Below are 22,294 nucleotides of genomic sequence, written 5' to 3'. Positions count from 1 at the left end.
AATTCTACATATCTTCATTTTTATTTCTACTTATTCTTCCCTTCAAATCTACTTCATATAAGCTTCAAATGTGTCAGGTGACTAATGCATATACCTCAATCATCTCTTCCACATTCTCTGACTCTCTAACCCCATTTTTCTTCCAAAAACAACATCTTTTATAAAGATAATTTGTTGGTTGTTTATATTACACATAATAATATGAAGTGAACAGGCTTGACTCTTTTCCTTGCACTCATTCATTTCCAAACTCTTCATATTTTTAATATTATAAAATAAATAAGTGGTCCACCACATATTATTTGAGTCATCTCTAATGATTAGGTGCAGCAATATCAACATAGTGCCAAAAACAACATTATACCACCACAACACATGCAAGAATTCTCCAATGTAAACAATATGCACACAACATATGAAAATAATTCAAGCATATGTATGCAACATTCACTCTCCAAAGCCATGTATATGTTCAAATTCATCCTTTCTTCATGGGATTGCCTCAACCTCTTTGAGTCTTGTCTTGGTTTGCTGTCCTAAAATCTTGTCTTTGCTATCATGGAGTCTTTCCTTTGCTGTCGTGGAGTCTTGCCTTTCCTATCATGGAGTATTTCCTTTCCTATCATGGAGTTTTTCCTTTTCATCACAACAATCCAGCTTAACAACAAATTAGTGTCACCACAAATTCTTCATTAAACAATCTCTGCAACATTATCTAAGCATCAGGCCATCAACATGCCAACATCAATGTTCTACCAAAACATCAAGGTATTTGCTTCTCCTTTATCCCTTGCTCCTACATACCTTGTTGCTCCTTTGCTTGGTGTTCCTTTTGTTTCTCCTTTGCTTGTTGCTCCTTTGCCATCAATGACAATATTTCCAACATAGGATTTTTCTTGCAATCTACTATTTTTCTCCTATCAACTCTCCCTCCTATAAGAAAAATAACATAGATAAAATTTGTCCTTTCAATACCTTAGAAAAAGACAATCATAACCTAGGGAATGAAGGTAATATCCTTTTTCATGGGGACTTTAATTCTAGAATTGCTACCAACCAAGCTATTATGTTAAGTAACCACTCTAACCCTGACCCCTTGTGGCTTGACAAAGATGATGTCTTAGCTATTATATTTAAGTGAACCTTTGAAGACATAATCAAGAATTTATTTGGCACCAAGCTCCTCAAGCTTTGTAGTTTCCATGACTAGATTATCTGTAATTGTATTAGCAAGTGGCCTTCCTCTAGCCAGATGACCTGTTTACTTGGGTTCAACAGTAGTATTGTGGACTATGTGATTTCAGATACCCATGTACTTAACCATATTACCAACTTTGAGCTTCTTACCGATTTCGAGCCTGACTCTGACCACAGGCTTTTTTCTTTAACCCTCAATCTAGTTATGCATATCAACCACATGCAGGATACCAGTGAAATCCAAAGACACAATCATTTCAATAGGAGTGATATAGACCTTTTATTAAAGGCGTTAAATAGAGATTTATGTTTCATGACTTATAATAACAATATTTATCAAATTTATCAAAATTTTACTATTACCCTTTCCAGTACCATTAACAAGTTCTCTACTGAGGTTTCATATAACAAGATTAATAGAATTTCCAACCCTTGGTATGACAAGGACTATAAAATTGCCAGGAAAACTATTCATGATGCTCCTAATGAAAATGTAAATTTATGAAATATTAGTATATACAAAGCCCTCATTAAAGAGAAGAAGCGGTCATATAGTAATAAGAGGCAAGAGCATCTTCTTCACCTTTCTAAAATTGCCCCTAGAAAATTTTGGTGGAATGTGCTTGTTCATAAAGCTAAATATACTAATTCGATCCCCTTAGAAAAGTAGGACATCTTTCTTAAGAATATTTATGACTCCCCAGACACCATGGACGACATCATTAGTACTCTTATTAAGGAAGATATCTTTCCTCTCGAGGATGTTGACTATGGGATTAATAAGCTCGCTAATGGGAAAGCTAAAGACATTGAAGGATACCAAGTTGAGATCTTAAAGTTGGGAAGATCTATCCTCATTCCTCATCTCCACAAGCTTCTCAATTTGGTTGTAAAGCATGGCTTCCCTAAGCCTTGGATGCAAAGCCTTATTGTGCCTATCTTTAAAAATGGGGACAAAATCGTTCCCTCTAATTACAGGACCATTATGATTAGCCACATCTTAGCTAAGATTTATGGTCTCATTTTGGAAAATAAGATTAGACATTGGCTTGAAATCCATGATAAAAGAGTTAAACGAAAAGCTAGTTTTAGAAGATACCACTCAACTATCAACCATCTCGTCACTCTCAAGATCATTTTCGAGGAATGTCGCAATAGTAAAGTTGATCTATTTTTTTGCTTTGTGGACTTTAGAAAATCCTTTGACATTGTTCCTTGGGATAATCTTTGGAAAAGAATTGATGAGATCAGGATTCCTCCTAAATTGATGATTGTTGTGATTCACCTCTACGAGACTGTCATTTTCAAGCTTAAAACCATTGAAGGGTGGTCTAAAGAGATTAAATGCAATATCAGGGTTAAGCAAGGGTGTCCCCTTTCCCCTACCCTTTTTGGTATTTACATCGATAATCTAGAGGAGTGTTTGGAAATCACAGGGTGCAAAGGAACCAAGCTTATTGGTATTATCATTACTTTTCTCCTCCACATTGATGATATCGTTCTTCTTGTTAGAAGCTATGAGGACCTGGAAAAGAAACTCAAGACTCTTCATGACTATTGCTCCAATATGGGTATGATAGTTAATACCAACAAGACTAAAATCTTGATAATTAAATCCAAAAAAATCACACATGGAAATTTTGTCTATGATAACAATTTCTTGGAACAAGTATCTTCTTATAAATATTTGGGTATTGACATTCCTTATCAGCTCAACTATAATGACAACATTAAGAAAAGGATTATTGGAGGCTTGAAAGCTTATTATGTTCTTGAAAACAATTGTAAGGTTGTCGATCTTTGTATTTGGAGGAAAAAAAGGTTCCTCTTTGAGACCCTAGTCACTCCTGTTGTCCTATATGGTCGTGAAGTCTGGGGTTGCAAATATCCAGAGATTCGTGGAGAAAGATTGAGATGATTCAAAAGCAATTCATAACCTACAATCTCAATATCAAGGGAAATACCCCCTATCCTATCCTCCTGATCCAAGTTAGCCTCTCCCCTATTGAAAGAAGGGTTATGTTTAAATATCTAATGTATAAGAAGAAGCTTTACAACATGGAATCCAAGAGGCTTCCTAAAATTTCTTCTAACTTTAGTCAAAACACCCACCTTCACTTCAAGCATGGGTGGCATAAGGATGTCCAATCTTGGCTCAACCATTAGGGGATAAATAAGGATCATCCTGGGAAGAAAGGATAATGTGAAAGATACTATCACCTCCAAATTTAAGGATAATTTATGGGATGATAAAGAGTTGGAGGGTAAAAGGAATCTAAGATATTATAAGGATGTGATCAACCCCACCCTTGAGAACTAGAATTATCTTTCTGTTTTTACTAGCTCGAAGAAAAAGATGAACATCGCTAAGATTAGAACTATTTCTCATGAGCTTTGAAGTGAAACGAGGAATTAATCTACTCCCAAGACTCCCTTGGATGATAGAATTTATCAAATTTGCAATACTAAGAGAGTGGAGGATGAAAGTAACTTTATTTTAGATTGTCCGACCCTCACTCACATCTGTTCTAATTTCTCTAACATTTGTCACACTTCCATTCTTCTTGACTTATTAAGTCATCCCAACTATAGTGATCCTGGTGTGCTTCTTTCCCTTATTTTTGAGCAAAGAAATAATATTCTAAATAATTACAATTAGATTCTTCTTCTTAAGGTCCGATAGGCATCATCATCATCATCATCATCATCATCATCGTCGTCGTCGTCGTCGTCGTCGTCATCGTCATCGTCGTCGTCATCATCATCATCATCATCATCATCATCATCATCATCATCATCATCATCATCATCATCATCATCATCATCATCATCATCATCATCATCATCATCATCATCATCATCATCATCATCATCATCATCATCATCATCATCATCATCATCATCATCAATAATTATTATTAGTAATATTAATTAATTCATTCATTCATACTAAAAAATAAAATAATAAAATTTATTAATAAATTAATATCAATTCCTTGATTTAAATTAATAAATATTATTAAAAAATAACATTATTAAATATTTATAAACAATAATATGATTAAATATTAATAATATTAAAAAAAAAAAAAAATAGTAATATTATAAATAAATACAAATATTTTATTAATTATAATATTAATAATTTTAAAGAACATTAATAAAAATAAATTTTTTTATAATTTTTTTATAAATAATTTAAAATTTAAAATATTGGATAACATTCACTTTAATAACCATGTTTACATTAATATATTAATATTAATTAATATATTAACATTGTTATAGCATTAATACTAATTATTATAAATAAATAACCTTAAATTATTTATTTGTTAATTAATTATTTAATTAATACTAATTAATAAATTAATAAAATTGAATATGGTCAACTACGGTTGAATCATATCAAACATGCTCAACCATGGTCAATCAATGTCAACCATTGTCAACCATGATTAACCATGATCAATATACCATGGTTAATTTAATCATGCTCAACCATGAACCGTGATAAACCATGGTTAATCATACTTGAATCTGGTCGACCATTGTCAATGTATTTATTTTCAACCACAGTCAACCATGATCAAGCTTGGTCAATGATGGTCAACCATGATTAACCATGGTTTAATTTCATCAACCACGACCAACCATGGTTAAGGTCTCTCTCATCATGATCAACCATGATTAACCATGGTTAAATTTCATCAACCATGATCAACCATGGTAAAAAAGGTAAACCATGGTTAGCAATGGTTGAATATGGTCACTAAGTTCTAAATTGAGGCTTTTGTGATGTATATTGTGTATATTGGAAAATTTTCAGAAAAAATCACATGAGACACATTTTGAACCATCGAGTGTGGTTGCTCGTCGGGATGGTTAATGACTGTCAGCCATGGTGCTATGTGGTTTAATATGTCATCCATGATCAACGATGATCATCCATGGTCATTGATAGAAAATTATGGTTCATTCCTCATGTTTATAATATTAATCCCTTGGGTTTATAATCCCTAGGGTTTATAATATAAATACCTTGGGTTTATAATATTAATCCATTGGGTTTATAATATTATTAATTCATTGAGTTCAGCAATCCCTTGGGTTTGTTAATACCTTGGGTTTATAATATTAATCACTTGTGTTTTTAATCCCTATGGTTTATAATATTAATCCCTTGGGTTTATCGATGATTTGTGTTAATAATCCCTAGGGTTTATAATATTAATTCCTTGGGTTTATAATATAAATAATTCATTGGATTTACTAATCCCTTGGGTTTATTCATCCCTTGGATTTTCAATATTAATCCCTTCGGATTTTAATATGGATAGTCCCTGGGGTTTTTAATCCCTGGGATTTATAATATTAATCCATTGAGTTTTTAATCCATGGGCTTTATAACATAAATCCCTTGGGTTTAATAATCCATTGAGTTTATAATATTAATCCATTAGGTTAATTAATCTATGGGGTTTATAATATTATTAATTCATTAGGTTTATTAATCCCGTGGGTTTAATAATCTGTTGGGTTTATAACATTATTAATTCATTGGGTTTATTAATCCATTGGGTTTATAATATTAATCCCTTGGTATTTTAATCCCTATGGTTTATAATATTAATCCCTTGGTTTTATTGATCACTTGTGTTAATAATCCCTGAGATTTATTATTCCATTTGGTTTATAATATCAATCTCTTAGTTTTATTAATTGAAGGGTTCATATTACTAGGGTATATTATTATTCATCAGGTTTATAATATTAATCCTAGGGTCTAATATAAATCCCCTCGGTTTATAATCATGGTCAACCATGGTTTACCATGGACAATCCTTTGGGTTTATTATTCCCTTATGTTTATAATCCCTTGGGTTTTTAGTATTAATCCCTTGGATTTATAATATCAACCATGGACAATCATGGTAAACAATGTTTTATAAAATAAATCATTGTCAACCATGGTTAATCATGGGTAACCATGGTCAACCATTATCCAATGTCGCATTGTGACAAAGATTGTCTTGATATGAAAACCAATCATGGTCAACCATGGCCCTTCGTCGCATTGTGATAATGATTGTCTCAATATGAAATTATTTTATGGTCAACCATGGTCAACCATGTTTATTTTAATGTTTATAATATTTATCTTAGATTTTATATACCTTGGGTTTATCATATTAGTCCCTCGGGTTTGATATTATTCCCTTGGGTTCATAATCCATTGAGTTTCTAGTGTTAATCCCTTGGGTTTATTAATCTAAGGGTTCAACCATGGTCGAGCATGGTCCAACATCACATTGTGACAGATTGTCTCAATATGAAAATCAACCATGCTCAACCATGTTTATTTAAGGGTTTATAATATTTATCTTAGTGTTTATATACTTTAGATTTATATTATTCTCTTAGATTTAATGTTATTCCGTTGGGTTTATAATCCTTTGGGTTTTTAGTATTAATCCATTGGGTTTATTATTTCCTTGGGTTTATAATATCCATCATGGTCAAACATGATCAATTGTGGTCAACCATGGTCCAAAGTCGCATTTTGACAAGGATTGCCTCAATATGAACATCAATCATGGTCAACCATGTTTATTTTAGGGTTTATAATATTTATCTTGGGGTTTAGCAAAAAAAAAAGTCAAATTCTTAATGATAACAACATATTTTAGGATTTTTAATATTTTTTATTTATTAATTAAAAACTATCTTTAATTGTATTTGATGGTATCTAATTACCATGTATTATGTAAAAGTATGAGATTCAAAGTACAAATTTCCTATGATAAAGATATAGAAATAAACAAATCAAGTAATTACTAATGAAATTACATTTTGGATTTTTTTTTTTTGTATTTAACAATAATTTAACATACTTCTTCTCTTCTTTAAAATTAGAGTAAATTATTTTATTAATAACAAATATAATAATAATAGGAAATAATAGCGATAATTTTAATAATTTTAATTTTAAATTAAATAATAAAGGCAACACCAATTAAATAAGAGAAGATAAAATAATAAATACTTTATTTTCGCTAATTTAAATAATCCCTTGGGTTTCGTGTTATTTCATTCGGTTCATATTCTCGTGGGGTTTTAATGTTAATCCCTTGGGCTTATTATTCCCTTCAGATTATAATATGAATCCCTTGGGTTTATTAATGTAAGGGTTCATATTCCTAGGGTTTAATGTTATACCCTTCGGTTTTTAGTATTAATCCCTTGGGTTATAATATTAATCATAGGGTTTAATATTAATTTCTTAAATTTATAATCCCTTTGATTTATAATATTAATCTTATGATTTATATTTCTAGGGTTTAATATGAATCCTAGGGTTTATAATATTATCACCTCAAGTTTACAATATGAATAATCTCTTGCATTTATTAATATGCAGGGAGCTTATAATATTATTAATATCGAAGGAGTTTATAAGGTTATTATAAGTTTATAATATGGCACATATTAAGTTGATGCCTACGACGTATATCCACCACATTTATTAATGTGGTTGTGTTAGTTTATAAGTGAATATATATATATATATATATATATATATATATATATATATATATATATATTCTACAATTATACAAAAAACTATATAAATATAATTTTTTTCTTTCTAAAAATAAAACAATATAATAAATCACAATTTTTAAAAAAAAAGTATAATATGGTTTATATGTAAGTATTATATCTTCTCATATGAAATAAAATAATTTGCATATATAATATATGTTAATATCTAATAATCATATATATAATTTGGAATGAGAGCACATCTTCGAGTACTAGCAACAATATTAAAGAATTTCACGTATGGTTTTAAACCACTTGAGATAACCATTGGGGCTAACACACACACATACACACACACACACACAAATAGATATATCGAATAACTTCACGTATGGTTCTAGACCACTTGAGATAATCGTTGGGGCTAACCATGGAGGTATGTAGATCTGCACCCCCTAGTATTTTCAGGGTCCTGGAGCTAACAAGATATTTCACTAATAAGATTGGAATCAGAAAACAATTGTAGTTCTCTTCAAGAAAACCCCTCCAATCTATGAATTTCTTCTCTCATGCAAGGTGAATTTGCTGCTTGAAAAACCTTCACTCTTGCCTGAGCCTAAGCCTCAACGTGAGTCCAGCTTGACTGTCACACTCTCTAGCACCCCAACAGGGTCAGGCACACTATCTTGTCATAGTAAGGCCAAACAAAAACCAATTGAAATGGAACTTAATCAATTCACAAAAAAACGCTAGGAGAAGGACCTCCTGTGCCACCAAAGAAGAGCCATGCCTCAAGAATTACTTAACACTAAAATAGCCTATGGGCTATGACTTCCACAGTCCCAAGGAATCATAAAAGGATAAAAGCCCCATTTCCACAGGTAAGGCTGACACTAGACAAACAATGCCTCTCATACAAGGCTGATGCAAAGCCATTGGAGGATGTACAAAATAAAAGGAAAGCAAGAGGCCTACAATCTGCCTTCTTGGCCGAATGCACTAGTCTTGAACCATAATAGAGCACATGAATCCAAATGAAATAAACCAAGAATATCATAAAATCCAGTACCCAATATAGAGCGAGAGAAGAGCAAAAACCCAAAATTAGGCTAAATAATCACTACAAAAGAAAATATCAACCAGGGTAGCCAAGGATTCTATGTTACCTCATAAATCCATTGAGTAAAAAGATGGAAGCTCAACTATAGATCTGTAGCAAAATGTTGTACCTTCTGTGTCACCCCATCCATTCCCAACAACATCTCAGTGTTTAAAAGACATTTTAAATTGAAAGCTAATTCCTATGTATACTTTCCTAGCAACGACGACAACAATGTTGTGTAATTTAATTGAGCGTTAAATTACTTACATTAAAATATTAATGTAGGTTCGTACACATATGAAGTACACTACACAATATGTTCTACGAGATTAAATTTTCGATTTGGATGCTAAAGAAGAATTGTATTTTATTGAAAAAAATGAATTATCAAAGGATGTAAAACTTATTCTAAGCATTGAAATGGAATTCTACTTATGAGATAAAATCTAAATAGAGCACACAGATGTTCAATGAATGTAAAGGAAATAAAAATTAACTACTTCAACTTTATGAAAGCAAGAATGTACTATTCCAAAAAAGCAATAATTTTGTAATCTAGAAAGAAATGAATCTAATCTAAGTAGTCAACTATATTCTTAGAAAGCGATCAAATAGTCTATACTATGAAAACTTTCAAATTCTAATGTAATAAAAGTTGTTTATTATATGAAATCATTGAAATTCTAACCAAATGGAAGTGAAGATAGTCTTATCCTATGGAAAAAATCAAATTCTATTCTATGATTGATAAAAGTAGTTTATTCTATGAACTTTGATCTATGAAAAGTAAAAGGTAGTTTACACTATGAAAGACATTTCAAATTCTAATGTATGAAATATAAAGATAGACTACTATTATCTGCAAGAAATCAAAATACCAAAGCAAGTAATCATGAAAGAAAATGGAATCAATCAGGTGTGTGTATGTAAAACTTAGGATTCATTCATTTTAGAAATCATGATATGCCTACAATGTTGTGCAATAAATCCTAACATATCTATAAATCTAAGACTAAAAATCAATGCAAAAGTAAAGAAATAATTGCAAATATGAGTGGTAAATATTTTTTGGTTTTTGAATTTTGTTCAAGCTGCAGCTTGATATCTGCAAAAATGACTAAAATAAATGAGCGAAATTCTATAGAATGAAATGGCGAAAAATGAAGTATAAAGACAGAGTATTTAAAAATTCAAAAATATAAATGAAAATATTCTAAATAAAACGTCTCGTATGCAACAAGGGGCACCCCTTCTTGAGCAAAAGAACTAAAATTAAACTTAATTACCAAATATATACTCTTCTCATTGAGCCACAATGGTAACAATAGGCATAATTTCATAAATCAGAATAATGTGTACATGATAAAAAATGCAAGCATTAACAAAGGAAAGGATAATGATAATGGATGTTTGCTTTCTTCTCAGCGAAGCATATGGAGAGTATTTGTTACAATAACAACTTGAGAAACTAATTTCTAGAAACCTTATCAGTGAATGACAACTAAGTCATTAATTTCTATTGAAATTCCAATTTCTATGATTCTCTATTAAGGAAGTGAATCATAGAAATATTTTATATTAGAAACATCATAATTCAATTGATTTTTCATTCCTTAAATATTTACCATTCTCGCTTGAGATTTTAATTTGTTGCCAAGTAGTTTGGAGGTCTAGTTCATGCACCATCTAATAGTTGACCGAGTTTTCGACTTTTCTATTGTGATCAACCAGTGAACTTTTTCTTGCGCCCAATAGGTGGAATACCATGTAGGAGTGATTTGGAATCTATCCATATGCTTAGGCTGATCTGTCCTCCAAGGTTTCTACCTGAACCTCAGATTTAGCTACAATTGTTGTCAAGGCTACAAGATGTGTTAGTTTTTGTAATTTATGTAAATTTAGCCATTTGTTCCAAGTAAAACACATAGAATTAGGAAAATATTGGACTTTTAAATTATTGTATCTTAAGTAGCTCTGATGGTTGATTATTCATGGAACAATAGTAGGATATTGCAAGGATGAGTGAGCTATAAGGGTTTTTGTGGTAGATAAGTGAAATACTAAGTAACAGGATGTTATTTATTTGGCCCAACATAACCATTATGATATTTGTAAGGAACATAGAATCCTCCAAGGTTTCTACTCTAAGATGGATATCACTATAAATACCAGTTGTTAGACTCTCTCCCTAGATAATTACAAAGTTTGAGAATACAATTTTCATGACTTATAATTCTTATCTTGATGAGGTGCCATGATGATCCACTGACTAATTGTCAGTATGATCTATATTTAGATCTAGAAGGTCTAGAATGATCATTGATGTATTATAAATACATAGTTTGAGATCAATACAATATTGTTAGGCTAGGAGGTAACTCCATGAATTGGATTGTGTTTTTCATTAAGATGGAACATGGATATATACATGGAGAGGGAGACTATTGGATTTCATCTCTCAATGTCTCGTTGTTTCCCAATTCCCTTTATTTTTCTATTTAGATGGATTTACGTAATCCCAAATATTAGGTGTCAACATTCCCCCCTTAATTTGAAGGGATGTGATTCCAGGCATCATTCTGAATCTCTAAAAATTTTCTCTTCCAAGTGCTTTGGTGAAGATGTTTGCAATCTACTCATTTGTGGAATAATGGCGCAGGTGGATTGCCTTGGCCTCAACATGAAGTCGGATCAGATGGTATTTTGTATTGATGTGCTTCGTTTGATCAAGGAACTTTGGGTTCTTGGCCAACTTTGTTGTAGAAGTGTTGTCAATCAAAATAGGAGTTGAATGCACTTGTTTCTCCTGCAAATCTTCTAGAATTTTCCTGAGCCACACAATTTCCTTTGTTGCTTCAGATCCTTCCAGATATTTTGCCCCAGTTGTGGACTCTGTTGAAACTGATTGTTTGTGTGACCTTCAGGAGGTAGATATTGATCCAAGACTCATAACATAACATGAAGTAGATACCTCAATTTCCTTATCTCCATCAAAGTCTAAATCAGAGTATCCAATCAAGTTGAAGTCACCCACCTATGTATACATAAGTCCAATGTCTTGAGTTCCCTTCAAGTACTTTGGAACTCTTTTTGCAATAGACCAATCACCCTTGCGAGGCTTTTGCATAAACTTGGAGAGGATTCCAACAACAAATGAAATGTTTGGTCTGGTAGTAGTCAGGTAGTTGAGACTTCCCATGAGCTATCTATACTTCGTTTTATCCTAGAATTATTTTCCTTCAATGGATGTGAGCTTTAAGTTTTGTTCCATTGGAGTAGTCAAAGGATTGCACTCATCCATGCCAAACCTATTCAACAGATATCCAATGTACTTATTTTAAGAGAGGAATATAAACTTCGGATGTTGAGTTACTTCAATACCAAGATAGTTGTGAACATACCCCAAATCTGTCATTTCAAAGCCTTTCCTCAATTCCTTCATTATGGTTGCAATGTATCTATCATTGTTCCTTGTCATCAGAAGATCATGTACATACACCACAAGATATACAACTATTTTTGCAACTTTCTTAACAAACTAAGTTGCATCATCAAGATCATAATGTTTGAAGTTGAGTTTTAGAAGATGCCCAATTAACTTCTCATGCCAGTATTGTGGTGCTTGATTGAGGCCATACAATGATTTTACAAGCTTGCATACTTAGTGTTCCTGACCCTTCATAACAAATCGTTCTAATTGGGACATAAAAACATTATCTTTCAGATTTTCATTTAAGAAATAAGTTTTTACATCCATTTGATGGACTTTCCAATCGTTTTGTGCTACCAAGGCAAAGATTGTCCAGATGGTATCCCATTTTGTTGTGGGGGAAAAGGTCTCCTCATATTCGACCCCTTTCTTCTATTCAAAATTTTTATCCACAAGCCTAGATTTATGCTTGTCAAGTGCACCATCTGCTTTATACTTGTTCTTGAAGACCCACTTACGACTGATTGGTTTAATTACCAATGGAGGATCAACCAGCTTCCAAGTGTCATTCTTTATGAAAGTATCATATTATTTTTGTATTCCTTCTTTCCATTCATCATGGGAAGCAGCTTCTTTAAAGGAAGTTGGTTCAAAATATGTAGACAAATTCAGTTCACAATCATAAGAAGCATCCATATCAATCAATGAATCACGATTGTCTACATCACCTCCATTATAACTGGTTGAGCTCCTTGTTCTCGGCTTTCCATCCTCATCAGGATGAACACTTTCAGGTGTATTTGTTAGCCATTTTGGAGGACCTTTCTGAGATGGCCCAAGCTTCTCAGTTGACTGAGTTGGACCTGAATCAAGATTTAGTATACCAATTATGTTAATCACATCACTCAAAGTGTCATCAGTGGATGGAGCTTCATGTGGGGGAGAAAGTGCTTTAGAAAAAGATTCCACAAATTGATCCAGTATAGGAATCCCCCCTTCAAGATGTGGGATCTCATTATCAAATTCTTGAAAATACTTTGCATGTCTGAATCTATCCAAGCGATCAATATGATGCTTAACAACATTGTCAGTCTTGGAACATTCAAGAAATATCACATCTATAGATATTAGAAACTTCTTATTAGCTTCATCATAGAGATAGTATTCTTTGGAGGTATTTAAGTAAACCAAGAAGATACATTTGTGACTCCTTGTACCGAGTCTGTTTCTTTGTTCCTTGGGTATCAAGGCATAATAGGTGGAACCAAAAACCCTAAGATGCATCACCAAAGGAAAGTGGCCATACCACATTTAATAGAGAGTCTTGTTTTTTATAGCATTAGATGGACACCTATTCTTTATATACACAACACATAAAAATGCATCAGCCCAAAACATCAGTCTAACATTCTTGAGAAAAATCATGGAGCATACCATATTTAATATTGTCCTATTCATCCTTTCAGCTACTTCATTCTGTTGGGGATTATAGGGCACAATTATGTGATGTTTGATCCCATGGTGGCAAAGATAGTTTTAAAATCCATTTGAAGTGTATTCTTTTCCATTATCAGTGTGAATAAAGGTAATAGGAGATTGTGCATCATTTTCATTCCATATATGAAAGTTCTTGAATGTTTCAAAAGCTTCAGATTTGTTCTTCAATAAGTAAACCCAACACATTCTCATGTAGTTATCAATCAATGTCATCGCATATTTATTACCATTTGCACACGAAATAGGCATTGGGCCACACAAATCAGAATGAATGAGTTCAAGTTTTCTATGTGCTCTGGAATGACAATTATTAAAAGACTGTTTCTTGTGCTTTCCCAAGATACAAGCATCAAATTACTTAAGTTTCCAAGGAATTGTAGGAAAACCAATAATGCCATTTTTCTTCAACAAACGCAGGTTTTCATAGTTCAAGTGTCAAAATCTAGCAGGCCATAAAATACTTGATGGAAATATACCTTCATCATACTGAGAACTATATGAAAAATTATGTGCATGGGCAGAGGTTCCTTGTAGCTTCAAAATTATTTCTTCTTCTATCCCCTTCATGACAAGTGAGTAATCTGATGCTTTACTAACCCAACCTTGCCATCAAACATATGAATGGAGTGTCCTAGAAAGTGGATGTGGACCAAAGACAACAAGTTCCTCCTCAACTTCGGGAGGTATAAAAAATCATGTAGAAGAAAGTCTGGAAGACTAGCCAGTTTGAGCCTGACGGCTTGAGTTTTGACTTGTTTGCAAAGTATACTGCTCCATCAACATTTTTAGTGAATTCTTCAAAGAAATGTCTCCTGAAAGTCACGTGGCAAGTTTCTCCCTAATCAAGCAACCAATCATCCTTCCATGAAGCAAGTGAAGCATTGAATAAATCTTCTATTACTCCAATGTTGCAATATGCCACAACATAATGAGCAGATTCATATGCCTTACCTTTCCCCTTATCATTTGTTTTACCTTTTCCTTCATTACTTTCTTGCTCAATTTTGTCCCAAGGAAGCTTACATGTAGAAGCATCATGTCCATCTCTACTTCATCATATGCAATGAATATCATAATTTTCTCCTTGGAACTCTCTGCCCCCCACCTCTAAAATTCCTCCTTCCTCTTCCTCTTCAGCCAACTCTTCCTCTAGAAGAATCTTGTGCATGATTCTTCTCATTTTTTGCAAGGCATACAACTTCTTCAATAGACTGAGGAGTTGTCTTTCCCAAAATCCTTCTCTCTCTCAACAATCTTCTTCTCAATGGATTCAAAGGTAATCTCCTTAACATTTCCACTTTCTTGCAATGTCTCCAGATAATGTGTATAGGTGGGATATAGTTCCTTGACATAAGCTATGAGAGGAATATCTATTTCAACACCAGTGTTTTTTATGTCATGCATAATTGATATTACTTATGATGCTAAGGCAGGAGGGTCATCATATTTCAACTCAAGCTTGAACAAATTTATCATCAATTGAACTACTTCAAGTTTAGAGTGTGAGTCATACAATTCCTTCAACTTGTTTAAGGCTTCAAAGGAATTTGAAAATGGAGAAATATTTTGACCCACCTCCTTATTTATTGATGTTGCAATCAAGGCATAAGCCCTTATGTTCTTGTTTTCCCAAATGTAAAGCTCCTTATTTGAAGTGGGATTTTCCAGTGAATTGTCTCCTTCCCCTTCACAAATTCCTTTCCACAACTCGTTAAAAATTAACGTGTTCTTTATCTTCCTCGGCCACTTAGGATAGTTTTGTTTGTCGAAGAGAACCACTCCAACAATAAATATAAGTGAATGAATTCTAAAAAAATTGTCTACTTTTGGTTTCCAAAATAATTACAACCTTATTTATTGTCTTCTTGATAAAGTGAAAAAAAATGATTTAACATATAAAAGTTTTATGTTTTAATGTAGGCATATATTCCAAACATATAGGCTTCCCTTTTGAATTATATGTTGTCACATTTATATAGAAATTTCATAAACTCATAATATATCACTTCTACATACTCATATTACTCCATACCATATATATATCCCATCATATTCATATGGAAATTTCATAAAGAAGGGTTTAATGAATTATGCTCATTAAAAAGGAGTTCAATGAATTTTCCACAACCTTTCATATGCATGCATTTTTTATGCTACAGCCATTTTAATCATTGTTCACCAAAAAAACACCATACGGATCTCATACAGAAAACATATTTGATGTTCAACAAACCATATATATAAACAGGACAATCAACAAAGTGTTTAACACACATATGAGACGAATGCAGCCAGCAAAGGATTTGAATATACATACCACGACTTTCACATTTCAATACCATACACAGGAGTTCAACGCAATGTTCAATGAATTACAAGAGTGAATTAGCACATACCACTGTCATAAAAAAAACTTCACCACATATAACAATGCACTGATCAACACTTACATTGCATCCTCCAGCGCAGCCCAAAAAATACCGCACTAAAGGAAGACTTAACTCCAACATGCCGGCAACGTACCAAGGAAAGAAAGGCACCAAAAATTTCCTTGAAGGCAATGTTAAAACTGTTGTTGTTACTAAGATCATAAAATGGTAGGTTCCTTTGGAAACAAGCCAGTATGGATAGATATAAAAAAATACAAGAAGCCAAGGCTTGTGTCGTCCATCCAAGAGAATTAGATTTGTATCACCACCCAGGGGCTTATAAGGAATTACATCAGTTATTCCTCCAATCCTTTATAGGAGAGAGAGGCACAAGAGAGACATGAGTTTCAACTTGAATAGAGTATGAGAAGAAAAAATAGAATGCATAGGGATAGGGGAAAATGGCAGGAAATGCGGGAGTTACAGGAGCAAGAGGAAGCTAAAAAAGGGTTGGCTCTGATACCATGTCAGGCCAGGGGGTAACTCCATGAATTGAATTGTGTTTTGAATTAAGATGGAACATGGATATATACATGGAGAGGGAGACTATTGGGTTTCATCTCCCAATGTATCTTCATCTTCCAATTCTCTTTATTTTTTTATTTACAATATTTACATGGATTTACTTAATCCTAAAGGTTAGGTGTCAACCAATATATTAGAATGACTTAAGGCATTTTCTTCCGTCTTTCTTGTTTATTCTTGCTCTTGGTGATTCTTAACATGATCTCAGATCTTTTGTCCCAGTTCAAAAGGCTATGAGAGATAATGAAAATATTAGAGCCATGATGAGGTTCGGTTTATTAGAGGAATGAGATGTGGTAGCGTGTGCATCTTACAATGAGAAGGAGAAGGTAGCAATGTGAGAGAGGGAACATGATATAATTGTGCAATTCACTCTTTGAAGAGACTATTTTTGTGTGAAGAAATAAGAATTTGAGTTCTATTTTCCATCCAGAAGAGTCACCATTAATGTGAGCAATAACCATTGTGGTCATTTGGTGAAGGTGTTATTCTGCCAATGAGGAGAAAAACCCTAGAGGAAATTCACCCATAGAAGATATGCGCAAACAAAATGTGCAAGGCACTATTTTTAGAAATAATTGTGAACTGTGATTAGATAAGATTCGATTAATACGATCAACATTAAATATATAGCAAGGAAGGATAAGTGAGACCTATATCAACACACTTCAATGAATTTTTAAAAGCATGAATTCGTGACCGATACAAAGATATACAAAGTTAAATATTGAGAGCCATATAGCCATATCTTCAACTGTCACTCTACATTAATGCTTCGATTGTTGGCTGCTGGAAGAGATTCGTGTTGCATTTAGCTCTCTATATGATATTCTACATCAACTTCAACACGAAGGTGGGATACTTTGGGACCATGGAAAAAAGCTGAAAAGGAAAGGAGTCCATTTTATTTTTTTTTTTTGCAAAACATGTGTGTCACATGTATTGAAAATTCATGGCATTGGTTTTATTAAAAAAAATGAAAAATCATTATTTTGAAATTTTCTAAAAAGTAATGGAAACCACTAGAGATAAAAGTGAGGTTATTGTATTTTAATGGGCATTTTTTTTTTTATATTATATGTGATAATTTGTTTACTAATATTTATTTTGAAAAGAAAGGTGTAAGACTTTTATATTAAGCCTTTAATATGATGTTTATTGCAAAATGAGTTTAGATCGTATAATGGGAGTTATAAGTAAAAGTATTCATTAGTTTGATGGAAGCGTAAAGGTTATTTCAGTCATGTTGATCCCAAGCAATGGCACCAAGTGCTTACTTGTTGAGTGAAAAGTGAGAGATGTATTTTTTATAAGTTGATGGTGAAGATTTTTTTTATGGAAGGTTATCAAACACTCATTTCTTGAATAAGGACTTTGAGAGGATATGTGAGATTCAGTGTGGAAAAAGTATTTTGTATTTTGTAGAGTGACCAGACTAAAATTGAATAAAGAGGTCAATTGAGTCATCAAAGTTAACACATCGTAATAACAATTTAGAGTGCATGATCGATAGCACTCGACAACCTTAAGTAACATAAAAAATAAATTTAAAATTATCAAGGGAATGAGTGTAGGCAATCAAGTACACATAAGCAAGTGAGTGTGTCAAATACAAATGGATAAAGGAGGAATGCGCCTTCTAAATGTATCTCATGAAATTAATGATTTGTGAGAGTGCAACCATGAATTGAAAAATACAATTAAAGTACTTGAGTGAAAATTTTAGGAAAATAAAGCCATAAATGGTCAAATGATTGACACACTAGCATCTGTAAAAGATCTTCAAAAAAAAATAGATATGAAGAACCAATTACTGGATGCACTTCAAAATAAATTAACGGAAAAGAAAGATCAGATTGATGATATGATTGATGCAACATCCACATTGAAGGTAGATGCAATTTATGATATATAACATTTAATACAAAAGGATAATGCATATTTTGATACGCATGAATTTATCTAGATAGTTGATGTAAGTTATTGCACAAAGGAGCTAGTAAAGCAGAGTGACACAACATGTGATACAAAGGACCTTATTCAAAATTTTGATGAAGAAAGTGATACAACTCAACTAATAACAAAATTTGATCTAATATAAGTGATTTATGCTTAATGTGATACAATTGAATTTATGGAATGAATGAATGAAACACAAAATAATAACAACAATACTAGCAAAAATAATTGTGAAGTAGATAAAGAAGATGAAAATGATCTTTCGAGGGTGGTCTTTAGACCTTGGGAAGAAATCTCATTCAATAAAAATAAGCATGGATTGGGCTACATGAAATATGATAGCTTGTATATTCGATATTATTCCAAACCAATTCAGAAAAGCGAGTGAAATATTTCCTTATGAAGTTAAGAGTATTGTTAAAAAGTGTTAGCATTGTAAAAATGATGGCCATATAGAGAGTTAATGATTTAATTTCCATCCTTGTATTCATTGTGGGAAGAAAAATCACATATTAGAAAGGTGGCAAACACATAATAAATATAACAAATTAATTCAGTAGGCATGGATAAATTCCTAGAGAGAGAATCAAAAAGTGAAGGAACTACATCAATCTTACCACCTAGTCAAAATAGTGGTAAAGACAAAGCTCCACGAAGAAATGAAAAAAGTAAAAAAAAATCAACTAGTTATTCTATAAAAATGATGGCACATTTCACACCTAAAGGGAGCAATAAAAATGTTAAAATATGGTACTCTCCAACAACTTTAAAATGGTAGAACACAATAACAAAACAAACTCTCCTACTCCTTCAAGGAGGGAAGAAAATTCAAGAAAGTGAAGGTGGTTAGTGGTCATTAGAAAATCAACACATTATTTAATGAATATTAGTTTGTTTTCATCCAAAAAACCACCATCTTATTCAAAGACGATTTCCTAGTGGTCCTCCAAAAATCATTTCATTATTCAAAGTAGTCTAGCTAGTGGTAAACAATAAAGCACTATTTTCCATGGAAGATGGTTAGCAGTCAACTACGAAAACCACCACGTAAAGAATCCAAATCCCTAGCTTGGATTGATTTTAGAATGTGACTATTTAGAAGTTCTCGCCTTGCACCTCATAGGGAAAAATATCAAATATTAGTGTTCATGTTTCAAAAGAATTCTATCAACATGGGAATTCTATCACAACAAATGGTCTTAAAAGAAAACTATTTCAATTATTCAACGGAAATGTTTAGGCATAGTAGATGTTCACTTCCAAATATCTAGATATTGGCAATTTTCCAGGAAAATATTCATCAAAGCTTACTTGATAAGTTTTAGATTGAATATGACAAAATTTATTGGTACATGTGTTGTACAATTATTCATACTTGATTAAGGGGGGAAATGTTGGACTGTGAGACTCTAGACAATTACAAAGTCTGAGAATACAATTTTTATGACATGTAATTCTTATCTTGATGAGGTGTCATGATGATTGACTGCTGAGTTATCAATGTGGTCTAGATCTATATCTAGGAGATCTAGAATTGTCATATATGTATTATAATTCAGATTTTGAGATCAATATAATATAACACAATGGTTGAAGGCCTTTTCCTCTATCTTGCTTGTCTTTTCTCCCTCTTTCCAATTCTTAACACTAACAAATCTAAAGTCATGATAATCAAATATGAATATATCACCTATGATACTTTTGTTTATGACAACAAATCCTTTTAGGAAGTTCCTTTGTATAAATATCTAGGAATTGACATCCACCATAAGCTTAGTTGGAGTTATAGCATTAAGAAAAGGATAAATGGAAGTTGTAAATATTACTATAGGATTGAAAGCAATTGTGGGTTGGAAGATCTTTAGATTTGGGATTAAAAAAGCTCCTATTTGAGACTCTCATCACTATTGGTATTTTATATGAATATGAGGTTTAGGGTTGTAGTCTATCCAAAGATTCATGGAGGAATATTGAACAAATCTAATAGTATTTTATAATCTATAACCTCAATATTAAAGGAAGTGCTTCATTCCCTATCCTCTCGATTGAATCAACCCTTTCCCCATTCAAAGCATGGCTATGTCTAAGTATCTTATGGATAAGAAGAAGTTACACAATATGGATTCCAATGTTTTTACTAAAATTTATTTTAACCCTAGCAAAAAACTAAACATTCAACTCAAGCAAGGGTGGCATAAGGATGTGCAATCTTGGTTAGATCCCAAGGGAATAAGGAAGGATATCATCTTGTAGAGTTTCGATGATATTAAAAATATAATTACTTTCAAATTTAAGGAGAAATTGTGAAGAAATAAGGAAATATAGGTAAAAAGGAACCTATGATATTATAAGGAAGTGAACAACACCAGTCTCAAAAACAAAAAATATTTCTTTGTTTTAACTAGTGTTAAGAAATGGGAAAATTTTAAGGATGGAATTTTTTCTTAAAGCTTAGAAACCTTGGTGAATCTTAGTAGTCCCTATTATGCAATTTGTAAATTGTTTGGTGATATTTTTGTAAAAATATTCAAATTTTGGATGATTTTATATAATCTTTATAAAATTTTGGTGATTTTTAAGGTAAATAATTTTTATCCCATAAAATTTGGGTGAGCATTTTTTAGAAACAATGGAAAATAAACCCATATTTGAATGTTATCCCCTAAACTTTTACCTGGTTAAGAAGAAAACGAACATTTCTATGACTAGAATAGAATTTCATGAGTTGCATACTGAAACTTTGTTGGTTACTCCCCAAAATCCCATGGGATGAAAGAATTTTTCACTTGTGTGGTCTCATAAGTCTTGAAGATGAAGAACACTTTTTCTTAGATTGTCCATCTTATACGCAAATTTGATATAATTTTCAAAATATTTTTGACACTAGAGCATCTTGAATTTTTTACTTAGTGAAACTATGGTAATATGGGAGCACTTCTCTTGCTTCCTTTTGAACATAGAAATAAAATGTTAAACTATTCTAATTAAGCTTTTACATTCTTAAGGTCCACTAAAATTTAATCATCATCATCATTGTTTTATATCAGTTTTATTTCATTATTTGTAGATTTATTTCCCCACATATATATATATATATATATATATATATATATATATATATATATGTATGTATCTTACATGCTTTTGCAAATAATTTTGATGAATTTAATTCATATTTGTTACCTTTATCTTAAACCAAGTGATATAAATTACCTTACAATGAAGAAAGCATATTACTAATAATTTGGATAGTAATTATAATCATCAAAATACAATTAAGTTATAGGAAATCCTTTAAAATCCTTAAACCAAACGTTCATACAAGCTAACTAAATCTATGTGTAGCTAACCAAATTTATGTTAATATATAATCTAATCTATAACTGACTATATGACCAATCATTCTTTTAGTATGGTATCTTCTTTAATATCATATTAGTTTTTTTGATTGACTTAATATTAGAGAAATCATATAAATTAAATGGTTGGTAAACACTGATAAGAATCAATCCATAATTAACATCAAAAGACTTTCTTCATGATACATCTCAAGTTGTTGAAATTAAAAAAATCTTAAAAGCTAATTAAAATTATAACTTTATTTTAAAT

This window comes from Pinus tabuliformis, chromosome 5_1, assembly GCF_031772625.1.
Source record: "Pinus tabuliformis cultivar Carrire ecotype Pingquan chromosome 5_1, CPIR1, whole genome shotgun sequence".
NCBI lineage: Eukaryota > Viridiplantae > Streptophyta > Pinopsida > Pinales > Pinaceae > Pinus > Pinus tabuliformis.
This window is presented reverse-complemented; position numbering follows the sequence as displayed.